The sequence below is a fragment of the Sander lucioperca genome, chromosome 6 (assembly GCF_008315115.2).
Source record: "Sander lucioperca isolate FBNREF2018 chromosome 6, SLUC_FBN_1.2, whole genome shotgun sequence".
NCBI classification, from domain to species: domain Eukaryota; kingdom Metazoa; phylum Chordata; class Actinopteri; order Perciformes; family Percidae; genus Sander; species Sander lucioperca.
Window position 1 is genome coordinate 117,988 of NC_050178.1, and position 11,484 is coordinate 129,471.

An 11,484-nucleotide genomic window follows, 5' to 3' on the forward strand; every position below is an offset into this window, starting at 1 on the left:
AGAAAAGTAATTTGAAATGAAATCTGGGTTTACAGTGAACCTTGAACAGCCTACTTTCTCTGAAATGCCGGGAAGAGAACAATGGCGAAGCTTTGTTTACAGTGTACTTAGATTATACTACTGATGAAGTGAAATCAGTGTACACTGGTATTTTAACATATTTTATGAAAGTACTCTGATATGCCACTAAAAATACACTTATTTTAGAGTGTACTGTATAAAGTGTACAGAAGTCACACTTCTAATGAAGTGAGATCATAGTACACTTTCAAAAAGTATACTAACAATTAAGTTCCAAAAATGATACTTCCCATAAGTACACTGAATTGCCACTCTAAGTATGTCAAATTTAATACACTTCTATACAAAAATAAACCTCTATACAATTTAAAATACATTAACAACAAAGTACACTTTCAAAAAGTACATTTAAAAAAATAATTTGATTACTCCTAAATTAGTATACTTACTTTTTGGACTCTGAAGTTGAACTTAATTACATCTATTTTGAAGTATACTTTTAAAAAGTACATATTAAATACTCTTTAAATAAAGCACAACAAGTAGAAGCATACTTGTTTTATACTTCATGTACTTTATTCATATTTCTAATACACTAAAGTATACTACTTTTTTACCTGGGTTAACAAGGGTAAAGTATTAAATCACATACAAATACACGTTATGTTATCTTGGTAGTTATGGTAAGTTAAATGTTAGAAGTGAATGTTGCTACATGGCAGTTAGTCATGAGGAGACCGCGCACCAGTCTACCGAATGTAACCGTGGCCAGTGCGTGAGTCTAGTGTCGGCCAGTATGAGTGTGTAAATAGTATGTCGAGACCGAATGTAACCGCAACCGCTCGAGTCAAATGTAATAAGTGGTGTCTTGATTCCTGGTGGGGGAAGTAAACGCGCGATAACTCCCCCCCGCGCGCGCGCGCGCCGCCACCGAGGGCACGCGAACCGGTGACCGAATCTATTAACTCGGTAGGCCAACCAACAACCATCCGGTTGAACCGACTCGCATAAAACAGTCGGTTGTCCCATCACTAGAAAAAAGGGATGAACCTCCACATCAATTTATTGAATCCTTCTGTACTGGTTTGCGCTTGGCAAAGATGTACAGATGCCCATTGTTTTTTTACAGCCATGATGTGTGTGAATAAACCTCTGCATTCTCTTCTTACGCATCACACTCCTCTGTTATGGTGGTCATTTCAGTAGATTTACTCACTATCGTTGTGGAAACACAATAAGCATGGAAACTAAAGGCACACTTCCTGCATTACTGCATTACTTCATATACTAAGTTACTCCTCTAGTAAACTAGTATTCACATGAAATAAAACAATAAAACATCAAGACCATTCAGCAAAGTACACTGGGTAATAAGAAATTCAACACTGGTTGCTATGGACTCGTCACTAGGCTTCCTCAGTCATTGTATATTTTAGCATAGGTAAAGCTGCCGAAGCTGAACATTATCCAAAACTCCATTTCTCAGACGAGCGTCAATTTGGGAGCTTGCATGGTACCACTCCTTCCTTCTCAAATGCCTTGAAAAGGCTGTCGTTTGCACAATTTCACAAATAATCACCGGGACCGAAAGGATATTTAAGTCGGGTATGGCTGCAGCCTGGAGACCTCCCGTCTCATGCCCTCCCGGCTGGTGCTATCCACGGCGCATGCTTTGACTTCTCAAAATAAAGGCTTGCATCTGGTCCGCTATGTTTTCGTACGGTGTTTTTGAACTAAACAGTACAGCAATCATGCTAATGAATGAAATTATTTTTTCAGCAGAAGTCTTAGTTACAACACGATGGAGCTAGCAAAGCAGTTTTGTGTTTATATGTGCGAGCGGGATTTATTCAGTTTGGGAAATCCCACGGTCTCTAAAGCTACAGCTCAAATTGTCTGGCTGACTAAACAAGGAGGGACCCATCTGCTAGCGATAGGGGCTGAGACTGAGAGAGCTACATGGATAAATATGCACCAAACATGCCACTTTGAAATGTTGCTGTTCTCATGAATACAAAAGTTGGGTGACCCTCCCCTCTAGACAAAAATAAATTAGATGACCCTCCCATCAACAAAGAATAAAAAGACATGACCCTCCCCTTTTTTCTGAACGGTCCCTAAGTCTTAAGTCCAAGCAACTTCACTTTGTTTTAAAAGATTCTCATGGATTATTGAACATGCAGACATAACATAACTTTTGTGAAGACAAACAGTACACTAAGAATTATTTCATGCAACAATAAAGCCACTACATTTAGAATTTTCAAATTTCTGACTTTGGGGCAACTCCGTGGTGATACCAGAAGTGGGGGACTCAAGTTGAATATTTGCTTTTTTTAAGATATTGAGCAGTTGGCCCAACATTGAACGTATGTAAATTTGCCACTGAAGACCAGCCAACGGACTGATCTTTCTTTTGAATTCTTCATTCAGGTTGGTTAATGTCACCAAGGAACCTTAACATGTTATTAGTAATATAAAGTTAGTTAGTCCGTCAGAACGCAGGGCCCCCAGAGCCTCTCTTACATTACAGAGGGGCTTGGTGGATGTTTGGAGAATTTTTAACCCATCTGGGAGAGACTATAGATTTTTTTTGTGTTCCCTTTGTGTTTTTATGTTCCCTCATTTCTATGAAAGTTTCCCCACACCAAAAGGAGGCCCCCTGGAGAACACTGTGGTCAACTCTTCCACAGGCCATCCAGTCCATTAAATGCTGTGTAATACATTTATTTTATGTGCTTGGTTTTCTCAATTCTAAGCCCTTTTTAAAGCAAATTACAAACATTGGTTCCATTATTTGTCTTTCTTTTTTTCCACTTCTAAATGCAAAATGATTCTCTTTAGGCAAATAAAGTACTGTAAGGCTGAAAAACACCTGAATTCTAAAAAAAAGTTGAGTGAGTTGTGCTGATATTACATGAAAAAGGCAGGCAAGTACTGAAATTCAGATCTCCATCTGAGATGCAACACCCAACAAGGCAGAACAATAGGAGATTATATCTGACAAGCACTATTCTCCCACGGCACACCCTCAGATAACTTTACCAGTCAGACACACAAAAGCAGCGTAAGGGCATTGGTTTTGATTGGCAAACACCAAGTGTTGTGGTCTTTACTCTTGCAGCTGGGGATATCAGATATACATAGAAAATAAAAGCCATTAAATAGAAGTATAATTAATTATATATATGATAATTATAATATATCAAATATAGAAGAAAATAATAAATATTATTTTCAAAGACTTGATATTGTAATTTAGATAGATAATTAGCAGAGCAGACTATTTGGGGAAAACCTGTTTTAATTAGGAGGGACGACATTCATCCAACTTTAGATGGGCTGTCTGGAGGGCAGAGGAGGACTGGCTCCCACTGTCCTCAGTAGGGCGGGATCTCCTATATCAATTAACTTTGTTTTTTTTTCATACTCATCTGGTATTGGCCAAAACATGTAAAATGATGCTCCAAAAGACGACATCCTCCCTAACCAATCAACAACCAGAATACAAGATTGGCGTTGCGTTGGTCCAACCGGCATGGGCGATGGACTGCTGCACAGCATGGAGGATGTTCAGGTGACCAAAAGGTTTAATACCCAAATTTTTTGATCACTTTAATAGATAAAGGTAAATCTACACACCGCTTCTAAGTCAAGTGTTTGGGTCCAGGGAAACCTGGGTCTGCTGGGCAAAACAGGGAATGTCATCAAATATTATCTCAAAAACAGACAAGGAATTTATGAATTTAACAAATTCATGAATTTAACCCTGCAAATAAACCAGATTAAAATAATTCTTAATAAATAAAAAAACAATGTAAATCAAAGAAATGAATTGTGTTGGCAGTTTACTGACTGGCCTTCCTGACCTTACTAGATCCACAGAATACCAAATAAAGCCAGCCTTTACTTCTCTCTTGCTCTTGGAAGACTGGATGCAACAACAGGCTTCTCAGCAGCTACTGTATGAAGAGAATCTCCCAACATGTAAAGTCAATATAAATAAATATAAATAAGGTATGAGTTTGGATTTTTAAAATTGGACAAATACGCTGGGGCCAGGCCATTTAAGGCCTTAAAAACAAACTTCAAATCAATTCTAAAACGCACCTGTAGCAAATAGAGGGTGTAGAGTACGGGGGTAATGTATGCACGTCTGAAGGTATATGTTAAAAAAGTGAGCAGAAGCATTTTGCACAAGTTAAAAGCGTGAGATGGACATTTGATTGAGACCAACATCTAGAGCATTACAATAATCCATCTTTGAACTAATAAAGGTGTGAATTTCCTTCTCTATATTGGGCTTGTTAAGTAAAGGCTTAACTTAAGCCAGAAGCCAAGCTGGAAAAAGCTAATTTTAACAACATTGCTAACATGCTGCAGTCAAATGTCATCCCCCAGATTTTTGACAGCTGGGTTAACGTATGAAGTCAGAGCTCCCAAACTCAAAACTAGACCGTTTGACATGCAAGAAGTATTGAAGATAATACACTCAGTTTTATCTTCATTCAAATTAAGGACGTTGTGTGACAGCCACAGCTTAATATCATGAATACAACTAAGCAAAGACTTAAGTGTGATACTGTCAGTTGGTTTCATAGGCAAATACATTTGCAAATCATCTGCATATAACAATGAAATGACAGGTTGTGCTTCCCTATAAAGGCTGTAATTGCACCTAAAGGCAACATATATAAGGAGAAGAAAATTGAACCCTGTGGTACCCTGCAAGAGACACACAGAGGGATCACAGGGTATATACAGAAATTCTGGAGGTAAATTCAATACATTTTAATACCATTTTTAATACCTTCTCAATATTTTTTTAAAACCAACATGCCATTGAGTTGCAGGTTTATACGGCAACATGTTTCTAACCATTAAACAGAGATTTATAAAGCTACACCCTCTTGGCCAATAAAACAATGCAGATAGGGAAAGTCAACAGAATAGATTGAGACTCACTGACTTTGGAAACATCTTGCATTTATTTCACCTTTAGAATAAAATGAATAGATGAAATAAAACAATAAATTAAAGCAGTTCAAAGAAACAAGCATTCACTGATGCCATTATAACCACTTAAAACTAAGTGAACCTACTTCTGTATGTACAGACACCTTATGCACAAATGAGTACACATGGAAAATATTCCATGAGGCAAGTGAAATGCAAGAAAACAGACAGACATACATACATACAAGCAAACAAGCATTCACTGTGTGAACTTGTGATGCCATTATAACCATTTGAAACTAAGTGAACCTGTGGTCTCATGGTAAGTGCTTCAACTGAATTGCTCTTTCTTCCACAAGTTTATCAACTTGCGCCAATTCCTTTCTTTTCTTTCTGCCTCTTCCTGAGGGTGTTAGATTTAGTAATCAACTGGGCCATTAATGAACCAGCCTTCCCCTCTGCCTGCTCGGCCAACTTGTCGGCATCCTTTTCAAGGCTGGCACAGACATCATTGAGGACACTGCGTCGCTTTCTCAGGTCCTCAAGCTCATCCTCAGCCGCCTTCCTCTTTAGTGCCTGTGTAGCACTCTCCTTCTTCCTCTGTTCTCGCTCAAGGTATAGCCTGCATAGGCTAGGAGCTCCTTGGTCAGAGGCACCTTAAGCCACTGACCTTGTCACAAATTAATCTCAGTGCCTCCAGAGACTCATCTAGGAGGTGACATGTTTCCACCTCCTTGTTTACAGAGAAGCCTCTCTCTACGGTGGCTTGTCCATGGGACAACAGTAGAAGGCTCTGGCAGAATCGTAACAGGTCAGGGTAGGATGTGCTGAGTGCTGAGTGAAGAAACACATCAAGGCGCTGCTTCAGTTCTTGAAAGGAGATGCAATGCTCATATCTGCTATCAACAGAAAGAAATGATGTGAACTGTTGGATTATCACATCACCTACAACATTGACAGGAAAATGAAGACAGTAATTAGTCATGGTAATTAAATTCATTCCAGTGATTCTTATTCATCCATTTGACAAAATACAACTATCACAGCATCTACATAGAGAGCTAGGAGTGCGTAGTAGATTTTTTCAGAACTTGTTCAAATAAATTACTTAGGTAAAAGCAATGACACTTCCACACTGTTAAGAGAATGCACAAAACCACCTTGCACACTGAGACCGCTAACCCATGTCCTTAATCAATCTGAATAACCTATCCACTTCTGCTGTCCCTATACAATATTTTCTTACCAGTTGAGATGCCACCTGCCAACTGCTTGCCCTGGAGGAATGTTTGCATTATACTCTTCATCTGTGTGATGCACCACTCAGAATCTCTGTTCATCTTTGTGGGATCCAAACAAGCAATCTGCCTGACCACAGGGAATTTCAGGGGGCTTTTCTCCTGCAGTTTCCTAACCACCTTGACCAGGCACTGCATTCTGTTCTCTCATTTATCGGAAAATTTGCATTTGCCCATGTTTGTCTAGGTAGCCTAGCTGTCAGAGCTGTTAAGGAGCTTGACGTTCAGCAGCCACTAGTCATCCAGTTCAGCGCGCAAAATGTTTCATCCACATTCCCGCAAAATGTTTGATGTCGACGTCAGGATCATAGATAGGCTTAGCCTAGAAATCTAGACGCATCATAGCGGCAGCAAATTTAATTGTTGGCTTGCAGGCTGGAAAAACCAAACTCTAGTCAGGCCAATCACATCGTATATAGAGTGGGTGGGCGGGCTTAACATAATGACGGCAGAGTTGCGACGGTTCCGCGTGAATTCCCTGCGACTTGAAAACAAAGAAGATGGCTGCTGCTGGCAAACAGCAGTCTTTCGAAACGGCTTTGGCTGCGACTCTGGAAAACTTGGAGTTAAGCTTTTCTTTGAGAAAAGAACAAAGAACGGCACTGAAGTCGTTCTTAAAAAAGGAAGATGTTTTCAGAGTTTTGCCGACCTGATACGGCAAAAGTTTAATCTATCAACTAGATCCACTACCTTCTTCGTTGTTCTGGTTGGTTGTAGTGCTATCCTATTGCGTGCAGAGGGAATTTGAAAGACAACCGTTTATCGGATTGAGCCCTGCCAATGGTGTGTTCCCAGACCCAACATCTTGATGTGGGTCTGGCTTGTCAGGCTAAGATAGGCTATCACCCGATGCGGGATAGGATATAATATCACACAAACTTTACAAGATCAACTTAAATAGACATAATAAAACAAATGGCCAAGTCATAGTTTGCAAAAAAAATAATTAAAAAAATGAATACCTTGTGAAATGGCGATTAATACCTTTTAATACCTTTAAATGGCCTGACTTTTTACTAATTTATTTGACCTTTTAATACTTTTTAAAACCCCACAGACACCCTGTGTATGAAAGGTATCAGCTGCAATAAAGCCTTCAGACTCCAGAACCACTTCATATAGTGTTAAGTTGAAATGAGAGACCAGCTTCAGTTTACAGAAAAAAAAGGTAAATATATAAAACCTTTGCTGTCGAGTTTTCAAGATGATTGTGTTAGTGTTAGGCCTGCTGCTGCTGCTGCTAGATAGCTCTCTGTCTCTGCTCTCCCCCTTCCCTCTGTCTGTCATTAATTGCAGGAGTGAAGCCTGGTGTGCGGGAGTCAGGGTTCCAGCTGCAGCTCATTCACCACAAACACCTCAGCTTTAAATACCCCAGTCAACTTTCCACTCATCGTCAGATCATAGTCAAGACGACCACGTTAGTCTAGCTGCTGACTTCACCACTTTGTATTAAGCTCTTGTGTGTTTTGCTCGCTCAGATTTTTCCTGTTTTTGACCACAGCTCTTGGAACCTGACTCCTGCTGCCACTTCACTCCTGCTGCCACTTCACTCCTGCTATCCACCATTCCTGCCATCCTCCATTCCTCCTCTCCACATTGGATCTCAGGATTATTGGACACGGACCTTGGATATTACGGTACCTCTCCCGCTCTGTACCCTGGATCTGAAATCATTGGATTTGGACTTTGCTTTTCCGGTTGCTTTTTGATCTTGGACATTTTTGCAATAAACCTGTTAAACCTCCATTTGGCTCTGTGTTATTGTCTGCACTTGGGTTCAACCTTAGTTTCACTCATAACAGTTAGTTTAAAAACATCCCATTTTTAAAAGACAAATAGACAGATAAGGGAAATTTTTTCAATTTCTTTTGTTTTATTTCAATCATTTTGCTGTTGTGTCAGGAAAACCGGATCACCCGGAGTAACCCTACACTTCTTTAGTTGAACCAACAAATCTTTGGAGTGTGATGGGAAACCGGATCACCTGGACCATAGCCACGCTCGCTTCTCCTTTTATGTGAGGCTGCAGTGCCCATCACTAAGCTGCCATGTCGCCTCAGAAGAGGAGGGAGAGAGAATGGATGGGAGATAGATGGGAAGAGATAATGCCCAGTTCACACAAGACTTTAGCCCTGATTTTAGAGGAGTAAAGTCTGGCGGTAGAGGGTAGTAGGTGGGGAAAGGGGCTGGGGGAATATGAGTGAAGATGAGAAGGGGGAGGAGCAAAGAAAGGATGTTACTTCTCTCTCCTGTCCCTCGTCTCATGCTTTTTTTCCACCTACTTTTCTTTTTTCAGTCTTTTCAATTCCTCCTCTCTCCTCATTTTCCTTTCTTCTCTCTCTTTGCTTCCTCCTTCCTCTCTTTCTTGTCTCTTTTCTCCATCTCCTTTCTTCTGTATTTTTAATTCCTCCTTCTCTGCCTTCTTTTCCTATCTTTTCAGCTTCACCTTCTCCTTGTCAGTTTTCTGGGTGAGCTCCTGGAGGCTGAGTTGAAGAACCTGGAGGTCAGTGTTGTGCTGTGTGAGGATCTCTATTTCTTCCTCCCTTTGAGCCACCTTGATGTGCCACTCATCCTCCATCTCTCTGCTCTTTCTTTGCAGCTCCTGCGCTCTCTCGGAAATCTCCTTTGCAGCCATCTCGCACCTCACCTGATCTTCCAGAGCCGCCAGTTTGGTTTGCCACTCTGCCTCGCTCTGGATGATCTCACTTTCTTGTAGCTTGGCCACACACTCCAGTATCACACATTCTAAACCTTCCATATGACATAATGGCTTTGAACACATACCCTGCATCTGCACACAACCTCAGACACACTCCTGCCACACTCCAAAGACTTGCAGGTTCAACTAAAGAAGTGTAGGGTTACTCCGGGTTATCCTGTTTTCCTGACACACTACAGATAAAAATAACTGAAATAAAAAACAAATTTGAAAGAAAAATCCCTTATCTGTCTGTTTGTCTTTTTAAATAGATTTCTTTTTAAACAACAGGTATTTATTTCATGACATGGGCCAAAACCAGCAATTCTAATTGGTTTATTTTATAAAATAATAGACATCACAATAATAATACATTTATCGTGATACATTTTGTCCTACAACTTTGATGCAAAAGCTTATCTGGACAATTTAAAGGCTAAATAAACACGTATCCATGAAGTTGGTCTTGGATATGTGTAAAATCCAACAAATAACTACTGTGCAGTTAACAGTGGCATTTACTGCATGTATTCCACTTCTGTGGCAATCTTCCCTGAATATTTGAAATGTAAATCCAAAGCACAGACAATGCTAACAAAATGAACATCGACATTTAAGGCTTTTTGTATTCTGGTCAAAATGAAATGCAAATGTTCTTCATTTTAAATTATTTAAATAATAAACTTCTTTTTATTAATAAAGTAACACCTTAATATATAATGTCCCTTTATGTTCAGGACCTTTTTGATGCTAGTCATACCACTGCTTTCATTTATAGCTGCTGAGCTGATACTTCCCCTCTCCAATATGAGTTAAAAGTAGTTGAGTAGAACAAGGTCAATTCTTCATGGTTCTTGTTCAAAACAAGCAAGGTTTTATTGAATACACCTTAAATACTTGTTTTCAGACATCCAGGATGTAACTGTTAATTGTTGTAAACTTTACTGTTAACAAAATAAACAGTTTCATTGTATTGTATTTTAGTTGTATGATTTGTGATAAAAGTACATTAAAGGCACAGCGAAGGTTTAACATTTATTACAATAAAATGAGCCAGATTTACATGATTATAGTGAATAATATAACGTCATGTAAGTAAGTAATTTAAAATGTCAATCAGGATTTTTTTTTTTATCCTTTTTTTATTATTATTATTTTTTTTTATTGAACACATAAATATACAGCCACAAGTGTATACAATACAATCAGGTCACGCCAGGGGAGATACAAAAAATAATAATAAATAGAAAGAAAACAACTCAATTTACATAAAGCATTTGAAAAGTACAAATAGTGTGTGTGTTATAACAGCCTTCTTATTACTGCAACAGGATATACTAGAAATGTAGTGTTTAATGTGAATGGACAGCTCTATGAAGTTAGGTGTTTTATTTTGGAATTTGGACTCATGGATGTAAAATTTGGTCAAAATTAAAATCACGTAAAATTTAGAAAGTCTACCTTTTAATTCAAAAACAAGTGATGCGTTCAAAGTAGTAATGAAGTGATGACTTCCAAAGTGTTCACTGCACAGATGAGAAGTCTTGTTAGGAGTCCTGCTCTGTCTTCTCAGCAGTAGTGTAGGCAGACATTACAGTGTGGGAGGGCCCAGAGACAATTAGGTGAGCCTAGCCCGTCCAACACCAATCATACTTAATAGGTTCTGACGCTAATAGGCTATGTTATAAACCTATGTTACCCTAAATAGGCAATTGCTGAATTCTGGGGACGACCTCCTTTAAAGATTTATTTACAAGCAAACAACACAACAAATCTAGTGTTCGCCTTATGTTAACGTGACATTACCCATATGGCAAGTAATAAATCAGAGCCTGCTGTGAGCCTGGTCTTATTTTACATCCATAGCTGTCACAGCGTAAAGGAAAGTCGGAGCTCTGGTGGGAGTGGAGATAATGATTTCTGAGGTACGCAGCAAGCACTTCCGCATTGGCTTAATTTATAAGCAACGGAGGTTGCCGCTTGGGGACAGATCATTTTCACGGTAGAAAATGTATCAAAGTCAGACATTTTGTTCAACCATCCAACCACTTCAACTTCTGTTTTTGCAGCTCTAGCAACATCACAATCTTCCTTCCTTTGCTACTGGTGGTCAAAGCCGTAATCCTTACAGCCACTGGAGGGTGCTGTCACTTGAACATAAACGTATTGTAGTTTTTCTTGGGAGGACAGTAAAAACATCAAATACAAAACATTAGAGTCTAACACAGGAGACTGCTGTTTGTTGCCTGTTTCCAACCATCAGTCAAGGCTTTTAAAAAAAAAGAAATGACCATTTTTCACAACCATAACCACATTTATCATGGTCCCCATGATAGCAAGGGCTCCCTAACCTTAACAAAGTAGTAATTTTGACCTAAACCATGATCCATCCATCCATCCATCTTCTTCCGCTTATCCGGTAACGGGTCGCGGGGGTAGCAGCTCCAGCAGGGGACCCCAAACTTCCCTTTCCCGAGCCACATTAACCAGCTCCGACTGGGGGATCCCGAG